Genomic DNA, 19,929 nt, shown 5'->3' on the forward strand with positions numbered 1-19,929 from the left:
TACCAAAAACTATACCATAATGAAGATAAGCGGTCGATCGATGAAACCAAAGAGTTTTTAGTCAACTGGCTCAGAGAGACGAACATGGCAGAAACCATAGATGAAGATACAAAGAAAGAGCTGGATAAAGAAATCTCTAGAACAGAAGTAGAGTTGGCCTTAGCTGAATCAGCCGCAGGGAAAGCAGCTGGACCAGACAAGATACCCCTAGACCTGTATAAAATACTGGGTAATTTAATTATCCCATTCTTGCATGATCTCTTCTTAGGGATTCAGTGGCATGGAAAACCCCCTGAATCGTGGAAGCAAACCAATATAGCTATTTTTAGGAAAAAAGATAAACCACCTGAACTAACAACATCATATCGGCCAATTTCATTGATCAATTCAGATTCCAAAACATATGCCAAAATCTTTGCTAACCGCCTGGGCAAGATCGTCGAACATCTAGTCTCTCCCTGGCAACACGGCTTCATACCAGGCAAGAGCACCACAGATCATACACGCAGAGTAATTTCTCTTTTTGACATCATGAAAGTAGAGGGGGGCCAGATTTCGATGATCTTGTTGGATGCCGAGAAGGCTTTTGACCGGGTTTCCTGGCAGTTTCTCTGGGAAATATTAGCCATTAATAACATCGGCCCGGTATTCATAAAATCAATAAAAGCCCTTTATGTTGATCCTAAAGCAAGAATTCTGACTGGTGGTTGCGAATCTGAAAATATAAATATTCAGAGAGGCACGCGACAAGGGTGCCCGTGCTCTCCATTATTATTCGCACTCTATATCAATCCCCTAATTATCAAACTATTAACATCACCGGCGATCGCACCAATTAAAGTTGGCATCTACAACACTAAAGTCCTTGCTTATGCCGATGACGTGGCGGTTGTAACAACTAACCCTACAGAGGCCATAATTGAAATAGAAGAAACTACCAAATCTTTTGGGCTTTATTCTGGATACTCTCTAAACCAAGATAAAACTATGCACCGAGAATACACCATTCATAAGTCAATACAGAGTCAAAAATGAAAAATACCTAGGAGTGAATATCTCGTCAAATACCAGTGATATTAATGTACTAAATTACGATCCTTTAATTAAAAAAATAAAGGCAGATCTACTTAGAGTAAACAATCTTCATCTGTCCATAATTGGTAGAAGTAACTATGTCAAAATGACAGATTCTATATTTGTTTCGAGCAATTCCCCTTTTAATCAATAATGTTACTATGAAAACGCTAGACCAAGCAATATCCTTGTTTATCTGGAATTATGGGAAGATAAGAAGAGCCCTACCTAAGTTAGTATTACCAATCTCCAGAGGTGGTCTAGCGGTCCCAAATTTAACATATTATTTATGGGCAACCATCTTACAGCAAATGATGTTCCTGCTTACACCCAGTTGCAATAACTATAACGATTTACAACAATCCATACCATCTATTTATGAATTAACGCTGGGCAGTAAAGCCAGAGGTCTGCTATTAGGACAAATCGAACCTTCCTATTTTAAAAAGATTAAATTTAAAATCATTACAGATGCCTTTAAAATTTGGACTAGAACCACTAAAAAACTGACAATTTCTAAATATACCAAATATACACCTCTATGGTACAGTTCAGTAATACCCCACTACCTTAACGACAATATAACCAAACGTTGGGAGAATTTGGGTCTAATAACTATTGGCGACTTCTTAAATAAAGATGGTAAAACAACATTTGACGAATTATATACCAAATATCATATCTATTCTACAGATTACCTAAAATGTATCCAAATTTATACATCCCTTAGATCTACAAATATTTTCAACCTTAATTTCTCTCTCAAACTGAACGGATTCACACCAAATCACAGAAAGCAAACTTTCTGGACCTAGATCGAGCTTTCTGCCAAAATTGGGGTACTTCCATTCTGCAAATTTTGCTGAACCCTTGTTCATTTAGAAATGTGGAAAACGTGTTTTGGGATCACCCCTTTTCTTCGGCCACTGCTTGATGGATCACCCCAAAACTCTCCAGGAAAGAGCGGTCGTGGATGAAAGTTTTATGCGAAAGCTTTGTGGAAATTTGTCAAAAAGCACCAAAGTTAGTAGCAAACCAGCAAATCCTTTGTAAACGAGGTCCTAACTATAACTACCTAGTGGCCCAGCACCCACAAAATCCTGTGTGTGTAATGAGTCCTAGGCCCAAAATTAACCTTCAAACCACCAGCCAATCTCTTATCGTAAACCTTACGAGACATGAGATCATCATTTGTGTTTATGTACAGTGAGCTGTAGTGGCAGTACACCTTAGTACCTGAAGTGCAATTTGTCCTTATTCTAAAACACAATGTGATGCCTATAATATCAGCCCACTTGAGTGAGGTTCCGTGAATTCTGAACCTGGGTCATAAAGGTTATAGTTCTGTTACGATTTTGGTAACAGCGAACCGTAAATAGTGAGTTCAGAAAGCATGAGTGTTTTCGTCATGTTACACCGATGGATTCACTGTGTATTTGACGATTTCGTTCTGAAACCCTCGGGTTCCATTTTGTGCATTGCAGTCATTTTAGTGATTGCCCTCACATAGGCTGATGACTGTGGCCAAACAAGTCTTTAGGACACATACACCTTAGCTTGAGTTTGTGCTTACTTCTGTTTGACCTGAGTGAACTGACCCTGCTGCCTGAAGCTGACCTTGCCAAACCAGTTCTTGCCATTTAGCTGATCAAGATTAAGGATCAGAGCACAGGACATCGTAAAGATTTATCACACACAAACAAGCCTTCTCCTACTCCTATCTCTTTCTGTTTTCCATCTTTATGGTCTGTTTATGATGTGGGCTGCGGGCCTTTTTATTATGGTTTTGTCCGGCTTGTCTAAAGAAGAATGTTTATCTTGGGTTTGTTTGATGATTAATTATGGGCTGGACAAACTGAAAAATGGGTTTGTCATCATGCAATGCTTTGGTCGTGTATACATGGGATTGGTCAACTGTAAATAAGGAATGTTTGCCTGAAGCACAATTTTTGGCATAAAAAGGGGCGACCTGCTTTGTAAATTTGAGCAGTCTCCTGAGAACATACACTGTGTTGTACTTCTAGGACCTCTGTTACTGGCTGCAGTCAATAAATTTGATCTTTGACGCCACCAAGAAGTATCCAGTGTCTCTGTATTCTAAGACAGGAGAACCCGAGCCTTTGGGCGTGCCCCTGGCGCCGCTGGGTTTAAATCCCGGTTCTTCAGTTGGCGCTTCCAACGTGGGGCGACTTCAGCGGTACCGGTCCAAGCCTGAAGATCGTGAGGAGCTTCGTGTGAAAATTCTGGAGGAAGGCCTACCACTTCATCGACCCCTGTATGTCGTCGTGGTCCGAAAGTCTTTGCTGCTGCGAGGTTCCCCGCTTTCCAACGGCTACGAAGGACTGCTGCCCTGACTGTCGCCCTGTCTTGAAGACCTTTGGAGACTTGTAGAGCGAGACGATAGACGGGTCTTCTGGCGACGTCATCAATAAGTATGAGTGGAGCGTCTCCCAGTCCTTTGTTTTTGGGTATCCCTTGGGATCTTTGATTTGGAACTTGCAAGCTCCAAAGCTGAGGGACTCGTGTATTCGCGAGGCTATCGTATTCAATATTCCCTTGAAGTTTGAAGCTAGACTAGTGAGCAAAGATGCCTGTTCTTAGCAGACTTGGAAAGATATTTTGTTGTGGTTGTAATAGGGATTCCCGATTGGAGGTCTCCTGTCCGGTGCCTCCGATTGGAACTCCGACCTATGAGCTCTATTTGAAACATGGTGTGGGCCCCATCACGTATAATAAAGTGTGGATTCGCTACACTAGAAAGGACGGTGTCCTAAAGTGGCCCCAATATGGTAGTTATGACACGGAGATTTTAGATAATCTAGAAGTTAAACTGTTCAAGAAGAAAGCCCGCCCGGCGATGTTTGACTCTTTCCGCCTATGGCGAAAGGAAGCCAAACAGAAAGAAATTAAATTAGCGAAAAGAAATAAAAGAGAGAAGGGTATTTTGAAAATGCAGGCTGCTATACAGTTTAGAGATAACGAAGAAGAACAAGCAGCTTTGCCGCCTCCTCAGCAGGATGCAGCGAAGGACCTTGAGAAAGATTCTTTGATGTCACATCTATTGAGTTTGCCACCCCCTTATGTACAAAGTGCTACAGCACCTCCGCAACCTCCGGTTGCTTTGCCGCTTGTTGTCCTACAACCGCCGGCTCCTCTTCAGTTGGCTCCTATTCCTTTGGCGCCGCCTTCTCAAGGGCCGCCGACTTCGCTACCTACTCCGCCTCCAATTCCTTCAACTTTGTCTCCTGTACTTGCTACTTCTTCTGCTACTGTTCCTACGTTGGTTTTCTCTCAGTCTGTTTGTCTCCTATTCTCTTGTCAACTTCTCCTTCTGTTCGACAGAGAATGACTGATACTGTTACTGGTCTCTTTTCGCCTCTCTTTGGGTCATTGGGTATGACCCCTGTTTCAGCGCATACACAGTTGCGTAGCCAATTGCCTGGTCCCGATGAGCGGGAAATATTGGATCATTTAGCGCGTAAATGGGTGACTCATTCTTTAAGATATGATTTAGAGTCTGTTATGGATTTCTTCCGTCAATGGGAAGCACCGAAGCAGAGATATGTTTTTGACAAGATGTGTACTTTCCTACGTGAAGAATGGGAAGATGGTGATTTGGGATAGACTCCGTCTGAGTTGTTCCGTGTACAGTCCGAGTTTGTGAAAGGAACTATAGTGGGTGTTGATGTTGAAAGAGCAGTTGCGACATTGTTGTCGTTTAGGAGTGAGTCTCCTTCTCAGCCGTTGTTTGAGCCTGATCCTTCTGTTAGGAGAAAAGTGCGACAATATCCAATGAGAGAGGTTCCTCCGGTGTGGAAGGAAGCAGTTCAGGCTGACGCTGGGTTGGGTATTGTATAAGCATGGGCGAATTTTGCGAATCTGACGTTCGCGAATTTGCGTATTTGCGAACTCGCAATCCGCAAAATCCGCAAAATCTCGTGAATTTGCGGATGTATTTTTTTTTGTGTTCGCAAGGGTTTCTGCCAGTTCGCGAGGGTTTTGTACCAGTTCACAATTGCGAACTTACTTGCCGGCTCGCAACGGTCGTGACTATGTTGTTTCTACGTCTGGTTCATCATCACAGGTTCCCAGCACCCTCTGTTTCACCACTGCCACCCTCTGTTTCACCCATGCCAACCTCTGGTACATCAATGCCACCCTCTTGTTCATCATCACTGTAGAATATGGGCGGCAAAAGCAAGCACACCTGCCCTGCTTCAACTGACATGAATTCATTTGGGGTTGATTTATTAATGTGTCACTGTTTTAAAATTCCAGTCTGGCACCTGCTTCCTTATCTGTAATTTGCTTTCTGTTGCAGTGCAATTTTCTTTTCCAGGACCTTTGTGGCCTACTTGTAGCTATTCTATGTGTAGGGAAGCCAAATAATCACGCAGGAAAAGAGTTGAAGATGGACGAGGGTTTATTTAGATGCTCTCGCCTTAAGTCTCAAGCTAGTAATGCCAATAACAGTTCTCAGCATTTTACTCCCCACATTCCACATATTCAAATGACAACACAGAATCCCAATGCACGAGCTTGTCACGAGCTACCAGACACCTGAACGCTCGTGACAGCTCACATGAACATATATACATACCCAACACTATGAGCCTGCTGTGAGGGTCAGAGCAGGGTCATACAATTGTTGCAACTAGCAACTGAACTCTGGAGGGGCCCCAGTCAGGAAGCACTACAGGGAATGGTTACTAATGATGAGTTTGAACTTTTGCACCTGCTGAGTGCTTTCAGTTTTGCAAAACTCGTTTTTCTGCAATTTCGCGGAATTCGCGGGGCGCGAACGTGCGCGAATTCGAATTCGGAAGCCGCAAATTCGTGCGAATATGCGATTTGTTTTTTTGCTGCGTGTTAGTTCGCAAGGTTTTGTGCGTTTTAGCGAGCCGCTTGTAGCGCAAGGGCGCGAAGTTACCCTCACGGTCGTTCACGGGCACGGCCATCTTGTTTGCATGACGTATTTCCGTTTCCAGGCGCGATGTGTAATCTCGCAAAGTGTGCGGCTCGCTAGTACAATTTTGCGTGTGTTCGCGAGGAAAATCTCGCGCGAACTTACCCACGCGGTCGTGAACGGGCGCGGCCATCTTGTTTCTCATTCATTGCTATGGTTCTGGGCATGCTTTTTCTATCCTCTCTGAATCTCTGCCATCCTTTGCTTGTTTGAAGTTTTTTTAAATCTATTTTACTTATTATCTATCCCTCTATTTTTCTAGCTCTATATTTTTGTGTTTTCTGCTACTTTTGGTTAATTTTAAACTACTTTTTTAAACTTTTTTCTTTTCTTCTTCCCTATCCCATTTTCTTTATTATTTAGCTTCCTTTCTGCCCAGACCATGGTAAAGGGATCCGGGAAGCATCCCGAGAAGGGGAAGGGTCCCGCACCCCGTGCCCGGCTCCCGTGCGGGCGTTTGAGGGGGGAGCAGGTCGCACCCCGGGAGATCTTCAGCCCGGAGGAGGTGGCCGCACTAGTTTATTATGTTCAGCGCCGCCTCCCCAGGACCATCATGGCAGGCGGCAAGATCGCTTGCGGGTACGGGATCCAGGAGCACCGGAAGCGGTGGGAGAAGGTGTGCCGGGCCATGTACCAACACTCTCGGGTCCGGCACACCTACAACCAGGCCACCCACCGTTGGACGGATCTCCTGGACCGGGAACGCGATCTGCTCGACCTGCTCGGCCTTGAGATCCCCGGGCTTGGTGAGTAGTAGTAGCTATTTCTTTACTACTCTGTTTTCTCCTGCTCTGTGTGTTATTATATTGCAAATTTTTGTTTTTTACCAAGAGCATTAATGCTGCTGATTACATTGTAGTTAAATTATATTTCAAAATGTTCTGTGCATTTCAGTTGCACTGCTCTCCTTCTCAGTAGCGTTGCTACTATGCTTATATGTTTTCGATTTTGTATTCATTTCATTGGCCTGTGAAATTATGTATGAGTGTAGTTTAAAGAACTGCGTAATGCTAGACACTAAGGGTCAGATTTTTAATTACCGGCCCATCCCTGCAAAGTAGCAGGGATGCACCAGTAATTGTGCGCCACGCCACCACCACCCATGGTGCGCCATATTTACAATGCGGCGCACCATGGGCCCAAAACGTCACCAAAGCGTTACGCATCTGTGCCGTAAAGGCGGCGCATTGCTGGAGTTGCGCCGCAATGATGGCGCAGCTCCAGCAATGCTCTGGGGTGCCCTATCTCCCCAATGCTGCGTCAAGCCGTACGCCTGCTTCAAGCAGGCGCAGGGTTTGAGTCACGCATCATTGTCCTCAAAGTGACTGATTGAAATCTTGTACATTTCCCTCAGCCACTTTTAGGATGCGTTCCTGCGCAGCAACGCCCTCCCTTGCGCTGGAACGCCCCCTGATGGCGTAGGGCTTTACAACGTGATGCATCTCCCATATGCGTCACGTTGTTAATATACGCCGCACCATGGCGCCACTTTTGTTCTGCCGCTGCATCACAAAAGTCACGCAACAATGGAGCAAAAGAGCTGCAAGGGGCTTCTAAATCAGCCCCTACAGACTCAAGTCCAGTCCTTCCTTTGTACACATGGCGATAAGAAGAAATAGTGGTGGTGGATTGATAGTTTGAGTATTTTAATGACTGGTTAATGTAGTAGGAAACTTTTTAGTGTTGTCGCTGATCTGCAATCACGATGGACTTTGTCTGTCACTTCGCGTGCTGCAGACTTCTGCCTGCCAGTCCTAGGAGAACCTTTTTAGTATTTTGTTTAGTGAGTTACATAAGAACTTTCCAAGTCGACGATCCGCAAATCAAGCAATACTAATAACGTAGTAGACCACATGAGATCGGTCAATATATCCCGTGGAATAGTTGTCTATTTGCTATTTCGCCAAAATATTTTGTTATTGTTCTTTTGAAATGTTTGATTTGGTTGACAAATATCATCCATGTTTTCTGGTCTTTCTTTCTTTCATGTTGTACAACAGCTCCCCCCAGGGGCAAGAGGACACAGGAGGAGGAGGCTGCTGTTCAACAGGATGCAGGCCAGGATCGGGCAGGCGAGGGCTCCTTTGCTGGCCCCGGTAAGTTTTAATTTTAATATAGAGTACCTATTATTTCCTAGAGTTCCTCATTCGATTTTTTCTAAATCGTCTTTGATCTTCTTGTAGACTGTATCTAAATTCTTATCCTGCCTCGACTATGACTCCCTGTGGTATTACTAGATTATTCTTATTAGTCTGTCTGTGTAGCTAACTAAGATTACACATTTGGCAATTCCATTGGACTCCCATTCTAGTCAGCAATAGCTCTATGCACTGAGTGCAGTCCTCTGGGATTGTCCATAATCTCTTTTCAAGTCTTCTAAATGTTTATGCTTTGACAATTGCCAACAATAAAAAGGTGAATGACCATCAAGAAAGAATAGGATACTACTTTACTTTTGGTTTGGATAGGAGGACAATCCATTCTACTAGGATAATCTGCACAAACAGAACTACGGACACTAAATAATGCATTGCTTAGCTTATCAATTATAATAGGCGCTATTAGACTTTCCACATACCTCAGTGATAACAGACTTTGTAGTTGAACCCCCAATCTCCTTACTGACTAGATAGTGTGGCAGAGTCATTTAACTCCCAAAGTCACTGATGATTGATCCCCAATGATGATTATCCAACGCAGGACAAGAGTACGGAGTCAGAGTCAAGAAGTGTCAGAGGGACGGACTCATGCTTGCAAAAATTGCAAAACCTTTAGCTCAGCCACTCTAGTCTGGAGGACCAAAAACCACAGAGTCTATTTAAGTTTAAAAGCTTTATTAAAAGTAAACACATTTATTAAAATCAAGTTTGTCATAAAACTAAACATTTAACTGAAAATGGAAAAGTGCTTAGTGCTGACGATTAATTGAACACATTTCTTGTGGTCGAGCCGAGCTCTCACCTGGTTTGAACTTGATCTTGCTCGTGTTCTTAGAAGTCAAGCTTCTGTCTGTTAGGAGAAAAAGTGGTGCGTGTTAAAAATAAAAAGCAAGCATTCATCAGTTGTGCCAAAAAGTGCAGCAAGACAACAGCCTTCCCTGGAAAAAGGGACATTTTTACTTTAGAGTAGACAGTCACAAATTATTACATTGTTTTCTGTTTTTTTAACATTTCTTTATTCCTAGACCAAATATTATATAGTAGTGAGTGGTGTATTCTAAAATTCTTAAATGTACTTTGTAGGTGGAACATCTGGTGGCGGGGCCAGCGCGGAGGTGGTGGTGCTGGATGAGGGGAACACATCTGGGGAGGATGCGGTGCAAGTGCCGGACGACACCAATGTGCCTGTGAGGGTTCACACGGTGGTGGCGGGCAGAGGTAAGCTATATATTCCTTACTTATTGAGATTGAAGACTGCAGAGTGTGCTATCTGGGGCTCTGGGAGGGGGAGGGGGCGCACCAGCAAGTGCAAGGAGCCTGCGCCCGCTATCTGCACGGGTGTATTATAAATCAACCAGGTAGTAGCCTCCTCTAAATGTACTTCGACTTAGCTGTGAAGTTTTTGGCGAGAAGAATCCCAATCAGATTTGAGATGAACTTGATGGATGGGATGAACAAAAAGCGAAAGAAGGGTGTAAGTAAGTGTGGAAGGACGAGAAATTTAATGATGACTGGCAAAGAAGAATGATATGTGTTTGCTTGGTCCCCGAGGTGGCTGGGAAGGAAAGAATATGGTATGGTGCATGGCTGGGTGAATGATGAAGCTTGGTTGGGTGGAAGGAGAACAGCCTGGGTGGGTGAAACAGAAACTGTATGTGTGCATATACTTTGAATGGATGGATGCCTGGATCATGGTACTATCTGACTCTTAGATAGCATATGTGTATCTAGAGAGAGTAGACGGTCACTGGATGAACTAGGTGTTACTTTGAAGAGCATGTAACACCGCACCCGCACGTCCGTTCCAGTGTAGGAAAGGCAAGGAAAAGAAGTTGTAATTTTGTCCAAATACTACCATGAATAGTAGCAGTAGTTTGTATTGCAACTGCAAGTACAGCATATATCCGGTTATTACGGTGGACACTCCCTACCTCTCTTAATAAGTTTAGTTTAGTAGTAGTACGTCATTCATGTGTGGGTGTATCACTGTTCACTCAATAAAAAGCAAAGCACCCAAAGTCATCCCATATGTAATCAAATACATCCCATGTGAAGTGATAGATAATCATATTATTTAGCTTCTTCATTTTCCTTTTCTAGTACTGATTTGCACTATAGGGTGAAAGTTAAATTAATTAAGCAGTAGCCCTTTTAACAGAGTATTCTCAGTGCCACCCGTAATAGAAAAGTAAGAGCTTCACCACCTGCATGTACTGGACCGGTACAGTAACGCAAGTCTGTCTCACTCATCATGGTGTGCGTCTCTTTTTCTCGGGTGCAAGTTCACTGCACTGGCATTATGCCGGCTTGCATAAGATAACGTACCAATTTTCCTAAACAAGAGAGAAGAAGAAGAATAAGACTGGTGTACTGTCATAGTCGACTGTAATGGAAGTCCATAGTGCTCGTAGAATTTGTTCCTTAAACTCCCACTAATGTTAGAGCAAGGATGAAGAAGTGGGAGGTTAGATAGATACTGGCCTCTACAGTTATGTACTGTGCTTTCAAGTTGCTAGTTGTACTGTGACACAACTTTCTGCTCAATCATTTTGTGTTAATCTTAAGGAGCATTGGTTACAGACTATGTCTTTCTTTCTTCATATAGTTGCTCCTTCCAAATCAACAACACCAACAAGGAAGGAGCGGGCTCGAATGGCCCGTCAACGGAGGCTGGATGCCACTGTCGCCGAATATCGGCGGCTGGTGGCCCTGGAGGAGGAGGACACCCAGTCTACTGGTACAACATCCACTGGGACAGCTGCATCCTCCTCCGGGCCCCCACGGCTGCCAGCCAGCGCAGTGCTCCAGCGGTACGGAGCCGGGCTACCAAAGCCAACCGCCACCGCCGAGCAGCAAAGACAGCAGCTGCCCCCCACAGGAGTTGCAAGGCACGCCAGCACCACTTATGCCTCAGAGTGTCCTACCTGGAGCAGGAGGTCCTAACTTATAAGACCTTGGTGGAGGGCCTCCGTTCCGACCATGCCACCCTCCGCAAGGAGTATGATGCCCTGGCCGCTAAAGTGAATAGCAGCCTGCCATAGTGTCCCTTGCCCCTTTTTTAGAGACTTTTGGGGGGTGGGAATTGGGAGTTGGGTTGTTTTTGGGACTTTTGAAGGACAATCGTTGGGGTTAGGTAGGGTCTTGCGGGAGATTATTTTGTTAGGGCTACACAAATATACTTTTTGAAACTTTATCTGAGCATACCTGTTTTTTACGGCTTTTGAGTCTGGTGGGTGGGGGTTTAACAGTAAGTTTGTTTTCCTGAAACTTAAGTCTGTGTCATTTTCTTCCTTTAAGTGTAAATGGCTAAATGTTTTCAACACTAAGTGCCTCTCACAGAGTAAGTGAATTCAAGAGTCCTAGGACTTTAGTAGTACTACCGTCAATCTCTCGTCTCTCCTAATACTCCATTATACTACCTCCCACCAAACGCTTATCTTACCTGTAATTTGTGTTTGAAAGTAGGGCTAGGCCCAGGGCTGGCTCCACGGGAAATGGCGATTAAGGTTGGCAATCCTGGGCGGATGAAATGTCCTCATTGCGGTGGTACTAGTGGTGTGACACAGTGGCAGTTGCATGCCTATGGAAAAAAAGAAAATGAAACCTGGTTTGTCACTTTACTGGAGCATTACAACGGTACGATAGAGAATATAGCAGGTGACAGTACACTAGAACAGTGCCACAATGTAGCCTAACAAATGTGGTAAAGTATTGAAAGTATAACTAGTACTTGCCTTGAATTTATTTGACATTGGCTACTACTACAAGAAATAGTACTGAAGCTGAGTAAGTCTAGAATATATCCTCGGATTCCTTCACCAACCTGTTGTTATGACCTTATCCTCCCCAGCAAGTGTGTGGAAATATTGATGTCATTTAGTCACACATCAATCAAAACCACACAGCCCGGGGGAAGAGGGTTAGGGTTTGGAAAATGGATGGGAATGGGGGTTTCTTTTTGGGTAGGTTTTGTTGAGAGAAGAAAAAAAAAGCACAACATGGACAAACAATAATTGAAGATAAAGAAATATTTGGGTGCAAAGCTAACCATAAATCTTTTAAGTGACATAAAGGAAGTGCATGCACTACTGCATGCATTTTTACTGAAAAGTAAGTAGTACTTTCGACAACCGTGAATGACAGAATGCGACAGTACAGGGCTGCAGCGTTTTCACTTGCCTATCTCTGCACTCAGAGAAACACTTCTTACATTAAATTAGGTTTAAAAAATAGCCGAAGTAAAACCTATAGAATGGCTGTAGGGATCAATTTAGAAGCAGAGAGAGATCCAAGAAATGCAGAGTCACACTCATAGAAGTTCACAGCAATAACATTACTTAAAAAAACATTACAAAAGAATGGATACTGTATCTGTATGTTGTTGTAGTTGTCCTGTTGAATTTGGTAAGTAAGTTGCACGCATCAAACCATTCCTCTTATTAGCGGCACTTCTCCATTCCAGCTGATACTCCTTTCATCAATGTTAGTGACCAGAAGACACCCTGTCCACTGCCTGCCTGGCGGATGCTGAATTGCAGCTCGCTAATGTGAAGCCTGACTTCATCCTTTTTTTCCCATTGCACAGACTGAAACCCAGCCTGTAATTATTGATGGAAAAACAGGAAGTGATATTAGAACACCACTGACAAATAAATATAAGGTATGTATGCTGTATAGTGCAAAAAGTCACACTTTGAGTTTCCTAATAGACAGTACAATATTTTTGAAAGTGCGTACTCTGTCTGAGTCTCCTTTTGAAGGATAAATAAGTATGGGCAAATTAATTTAGCGGATCTTTCCCCTCAAGCTAGGTGTACTGTAAACTGTGTTTTAGAACAAAATTAGACCTTCCCAGCAGTGCTCCCACACAGACCCTTACTAAAGCCAGTCGCGAAAATGTAGAAGACCCCCAATCAGATCTCAATGAAAGAGGCCTAGTAGAAAACTGGCGAGAAAACGTACTTTGAAAGTAAAAGTAGGCCCAAATACCCCCTTACCCACGTGGATTGTATTCATTTCAAACCACTTGCAAGCAAGCAAAAGTATCCATACCCAGCATCGCTCCAAGACTCGCAAACCCCCCCACAAACAGCCCCCCACCCAAACACATGCAATACAAATACTGCTAACCCTAACGAGCCCTAAGTTAAGAATAGTGGAAAACGCTTTCTTTAACTATGCCAAATCCCCCCTTTCCCACCATGGATTTTCTTCAAATCACTTGCAACCAAAATTACACATTCCCACGAGTGCTCTAAGAAGACCCTAGAACTCACTTGCAAAAATCTAGAACACCCCTAAACACATGCAATCCTGCTGCTAGGGCTAACCATAACGAACCCTAAGTTACAAAAAGTGCCAAAAGGCTTTTCGGCATGGATTTTGTCCAAACCACTTCTATCCGGTATTAGACCTTCCCAGCAATGCCCCAAGACCCGCCAACCCACCCGCAAAAAAGCACAACACCCCCAAACAGCCAAAAAGGGAAATGTCATACTTACAATATTTATCGGCCTTCGGTCCAAACGCGCTGTGCAGCTAGGTCATAACTCCCGTTTTCCACCACGGATTTCCTGAAAAGCGAATGCAATCAAGATTAGACTGTCCCAGCAGTGCTCCCAGACCCCAAAACTCACCCACAAACACCCGGAACCCCCCCAAAGAGCACCTCAAAGGCAAGCAAGTCAGCAAAAACGCAAACAGATGTTCACCTCCGATTTGGTCCAAACCACTTTTATCCGGTATTAGAGCTTCCCAGAAATGGCCCCAGAGCTGTCAACCCAGGCGAAAACTAGTAGAAGACCCCCAAACAGCCAAAAATCAAAAGTACAAAAATGGGGACTTAGTCATTTTCATGGCAATTTCCAAAATCACTCCGCGCGCGCTATGCAGCTAGGCCCTAACTCCCCTCTGCCACCATGGATTTGCTTCAAACCTCTTGCAATCAAAACTATCTATACCCAGCAGTGCTCCCAGACCCCGAAACCCACCCACAAACACCAGGAAGCCCCCCAAACAGGCCCCCGAAAACGCTACATTGAGCAAAATGACAGAAATAGCAAAAAAAATGTCAGCATGGATTTTGTCCAAACCACTTCTATCCGGTATTAGACCTTCCCAGCAATGCCCCAAGACCCGCCAACCCACCCGCAAAAAAGCACAACACCCCCAAACAGCCAAAAAGGTAAATATCATACTTACAATATTTATCGGCCTTCGGTCCAAACGTGCTGTATAGCTAGGTCATAACTCCCGTTTTCCACCACGGATTTCCTGAAAAGCAAATGCAATCAAAATTAGACTGTCCCAGCAGTGCTCCCAGACCCCAAAACTCACCCACAAACACCCGGAACCCCCCCAAAGAGCACCTCAAAGGCAAGGAAGTCAGCAAAAACGCAAAAAATAATTCGCCTCCGATTTGGTCCAAACCACTTTTATCCGGTATTAGAGCTTCCCAGCAATGGCCCCAGAGCCGTCAACCCAGGCGAAAACTAGTAGAAGACCCCCCAAACAGCCAAAAAGCAAAAGTACAAAAATGGGGACAGTCATTTTCATGGCAATTTCCAAAATCACTCCACGCGCGCTCTGCAGCTAGGCCCTAACTCCCCTCTGCCACCATGGATTTGCTTCAAACCTCTTGCAATCAAAAGTATCCATAGCCAGCAGTGTTCCCAGACCCCGAAACCCACCCACAAACACCAGGAAGCCCCCCAAACAGGCCCCCGAAAATGCTACATTGAGCGAAATGTCAGAGACAGCAAAAACTTTTCCCTCATGGATTTTGTCCAAACCACTTCTATCCGGTATTAGACCTTCCCAGCAATGCCCCAAGACCCACCAACCCACCCGCAAAAAAGCACAACACCCCCAAACAGCCAAAAAGGAAAATCTCATACTTAAAATATTTATCGGCCTTCGGTCCAAACGCGCTGTGCAGCTAGGTCATAACTCCCGTTTTCCACCACGGATTTCCTGAAAAGCAAATGCAATCAAAATTAGACAGTCCCAGCAGTGCTCCCAGACCCCAAAGCTCACCCACAAACACCCGGAACCCCCCCAAAGAGCACCTCAAAGGCAAGCAAGTCAGCAAAAACGCAAAAAAATGTTTGCCTCTGATTTGGTCCAAACCACTTTTATCCGGTATTAGAGCTTCCCAGCAATGGCCCCAAGACCCGCCAACTCACCCGCAAAGAAGTAGAACACCCCCACAAGTGCAGAGTCTTTCTTCATTGGGCGTAATCCAGCCCTCTGCTTTGAGGGAAATAGGAGTCTGGAGGAGGAGGATAGAGGAGCATGTTCTTGTGAACTTGTGAACCTGAGGAATGCAGACTGCGGCACCTTCAAATCAATAAGCAAACAAGTGAAGACAGTTCTGATGAGGGGCTTGTTTTTCTGATTAGGTGATTAAAGTTTTAATTATATTAACTGTGCAAAACAAAGAAAGACAGACACACAGGAATAAAAGTGAAAAGGACGAAAAAGAAAGTTATTGATTCATTGGCTCATTTTCAGGGCTCGGTGTCAGGGAATAAGAATAAGAATTCGTCCTCATACTCTGCGAATTCAGGCAGGAGTAGGTCAGTGTCACCTAACAGAGAACAAATTCCCTCATCTAAGTTGCTGTCCTCCTCGTCTTCATCCGGCGTTTGTTCTCGTACGTTGTAATCTGGTGGTATGAGGTGCTGATTCATCTTGATCATTGTTAACCTCTCCACATTTTTGGGCAAGAGGCGGGCCTGTTTGGAAGTTACAATGCCACCAGCAGCACTGAAAACCCGTTCAGAAGACACGCTTGCGAGTGGGCAAGACAAGTAGTTTATAGCCAGGTTGGAGATCTGTGCCCATAATTCTTTTTTCCCATGCCAATACGCCAATGGGTCAGCATTAACATAGACCTCTGTTGAGTCATTCAGATAGTCCTGCACCATCGACTCAAGGCCCTCCAAGGTTCCTCCACTTTGCTTACTTTTTGCTGTGACCTTTTGAGAACCAAACCCAAGCCGAGTTAGCCAATCCTCTTCTGCATCCAATGTTACTGTTGTGTCTGATGCAGATGATCCGGTTGCCGGTGTCTTTACGGCTGAGAGGTCACTTGTGCCACAGGTGCAGAAGTGGATTCTTTTGACTGGGGATGGCCTGCTGATGCTGATGTACTGCCTTTTCCTTCAATTTGCTGCCGTTCTCTTTCAAACCTCTTGGCTGACAAGACTAGCCAACGTTTGTACTTTGTAACATCTTTATCACCAAAAGGAAAGAATGCTCTGCCTGCCAGCGCCTTTTTGTAGCGTGGATCCAGAATAGTAGCACAAATGTAATGCTGTTCTGAGTGGATCATTTTAAGACGTTCATCACCAAGTAGGCGTTAGAATAATTTCTCCGCCAAAACAAAAGCGTCTTGCTTTTTTTAATCTTTTTGAAACATAGAAGACACCGCCTTCAGTTGGTGCTCCAGCATGCGCAACAATGGGATAGCTTTTACCAAATTACAGTCCTCCTTGCTGACTGCACGCGTGAAGACCTCAAAAGGACGAAGCATGTCTGTCAGGCTTTTAACTAGGTTCCATTGCGCCGCATCTAGCCTCAGGTCCTTCTGAGCTGTACCCAGTGTTAAGAAATAGTGATTGAGTACCATATACTGCTCATACAGATGCTCAAGCATGTAGAAGGTTGAGTTCCAACGTGTTGCCACCTCCTGGATGAGTGCTTTCACTGGCATTCGACATTCATGTAGCAGGCTCCTCAGATGCTTCCGGGCCTTAAAAGAAAGGCTGAAATGGTTGCACATTCTTCGACAGGTGGCCACTAACTCGCACGCTGGACTGTCTTCATCACTCAAGAATTTTTTAACAACCAGGTTTATACAGTGCGCCAAACGCGGCACTCTGAAATATTGACCCAGCTCCATGGCCTTAACTACAGTGGCGCCATTATCCGTGGAAACATAACCAATCTGGCGTTTTTTGGGGGACAGCCAGTGAAAGACCTTTGTGTCAAACTCATTCAAAATGCTTTCTGCTGTGTGACGTTTCTCCAAGCCAAACATGGCTAGTGTTGCATGTTTCCGAGCAGCTTTAAAAACTTGGTCCGGGTCAACACCTGCGTTTAGCTTTGCTTTAACCCCTGAAAAAGAGACCCAGTGTGCAGTGATGCACATGTAATCAGCGCCTGCGCCACTGGTCCACATGTCTGTTGTCAGATGTATAGTGTGAACAGCACTCTTCTGAAAAGCTGCCCCAATCACCTACAGCACATCTTCATGTAGTGCTGGAACCGCAACTCTGGCAAAATAGAACCGGCTAGGAACCTTCCATTTAGGGCAGAGCGCTGCCACTAATTCTAGAAAACCAACCTCTTCTACAAAAGAAAAATGGAGAAGGTCCAGAGCTAGCATTTTAGCCAGCTTAGTGTTATACAGACGCGTCAGTGGGTGGTTGTGATCATATGGCGCGTCTGAAAACAACATGGCTCTAATGTTGCCCTGGGCCAAGCATTTACGGGATGATGATGATGATGACTTCTTCGACCCAGTTACGCTCGCTGATGAACTTTTTCGCATTGGTGTCTCACTCTCTCCCACACTCTTAGTGTGGCTCACATGGGGTGTGCTGCTGACAGGGGTACTGGGTGTAAGTGAAGTATTTGACACGTCTTCTTCCTCCTCGTCATCATCAGATGAAACATCAACGTTTTCTTGACTTGCAATTAGGGCTTCCTTGATCTCCTTTAGGTGCGCAAACCATTGGACAGCGTGCTGTCTCTTAAGATGACCTCTCTGGCCTCCGGTACCATAGTTGGTACCAAGCTTACCACGACTAACTGCAAGCTTACAAATGCTACAAATGGGCAAACACTAAAAAAGTCCCAAACTGCGGACTTGAAATGTCTGTGGGGGCCGGAGGAGGCGGCGGCCATGTTTCTAATGCCGGATGCAGTGGAGGATGTGGATTGCCGAACTTTACTACGTTGTGCACTTTCACCACCACTAATTGAGGTTGAGGTGGATGGAGGTCCCTTCTGGCGAAGAAGAAATATTGAAGCGGTAGGTGTTGGTGTACTAGTTAACTCCAATGATTGTGGTATTTCCATTGCCTCCTCGTCGACAACATCATCACGCTCAGCAGCTTCTCGGGCTAGGGTCAAAATGTCTGTTTGCCGCATGCCCGCTGGGGCTGCAGTGACCTTTATGATGACTGGGTTGTCGTCGTGAGAGTCTTCATCGGCAGCAGTATCCGCCACTTCTTGTTGAGCCTCATCACACTCCATAACTATGAGACTTTGGACGAGCTTCCTTTTACTCTTAACTACCTTTGTCAGATCATGGTGTGCCTCACTCTCAGACGGCAGTGGTGCTGGTTCCCAATTTTGATCCGTATCATCAGAAGGAGGTGTGCTTGAAGAAGATGTAGATACCACCCTTGATCTCTTCCTTGATAGGGATGTGGGAGACAATGAATGATCATCAGGAGGAGTGGCTTCCTCAAATGATACCTCGCCTTGATTGTCGATTTCCTGATGTGCCCCTACTTCGGGAGGAACAACTATTGTGGGCACTTGTGACCCTCCATGCACCTCTGCTTGTGCATCTCCTTGCGCTGCCTCTCCTTCCACTTGTACTTGGGCTTGTACTTGCACATGTGGTTGTTGTTGCGGCTGTGGTTGTTCAACACTCGTCAGATGAGTTACAACAACCTGTGTTTATTGAGGGACATTGCTGCTACTTTCTTGCGATGAGCCAACATCACTGGTTGATGGTGATTGAACAACTAGACTAAGTGCCTCTGCAGCACTCAAGGGCTTTGACTTACGTTGGCGTGGTGGTGGTGGTAGCACTGAGCCCAATGGAGCGGGGGTGCTGCTCCCAGCTTGGTCCCCAGCAGATCCCGCTGCTGCTGCAGGCGTACTTTTTTTTTTACTCCCAAAAAATGTGGCGGGCGGCACACCAGTCTCCTTGGTAACTTGCTTCTTCTGCTCCTTACTGGCAACTTTCTTGCTAGAGGAGCTACGGGGAACTTTTTTTGGGGCCATCTTCTTCAGAGGTCAGAACAGCAGGCCGCAGTTGCACGAGTTGCAGAGGTGTCTGTGGCCAGACGTGACGTCGCGTGACGTTATGCTGCACACACACACCGCTGCAGGACTTCTTCCTGGCACTGGTGGTTCTCTTGAGTCTTGTGCACCTAAAAGCAATGGAAGACAGAGGAACATCAGTTCGGTTATACACCCCAAAAAAATCGAAAAACACAGACAAATCAGCACAATTCCATGCCATCCATGCCCTCCATGGTGTTTGAATTCAAGACACCCCACAGAAAGACTAGGCCCATGCACCACTCACTACCCCTGGTGAAAAGGCCACAACAACAGCCCAAAAAAAACGAAAAACACAGAAAAATCAGCACAATCCCATGCCATCCATGATGTTTAAATTCAAGACACCCCACAGAAAGACTAGGGCCATGCACCACTCACTACCCCTGGCCATAATGGTTGAAACACAGGCAAAATGGTTGCAGACCTAAGAACACTGCCTGCATTCAAAATGGCCCCCTACCTCCCAGCACATGGCCTGCTTGTACCAGCACTGAAAATGGCCCCCACCCACATGGCCTGTCCCCATGAACACCCCAAAATATCGAAAAACACAGAAAAATCAGCACAATCCCATGCCATTCATGCCCTCCATGATGTTTGAATTCAAGTCACCCCACAGAAAGACTAGGCCCATGCACCACT

Source organism: Lissotriton vulgaris, chromosome 7 (assembly GCF_964263255.1).
Source record: "Lissotriton vulgaris chromosome 7, aLisVul1.2, whole genome shotgun sequence".
NCBI classification, from domain to species: Eukaryota; Metazoa; Chordata; class Amphibia; order Caudata; family Salamandridae; genus Lissotriton; species Lissotriton vulgaris.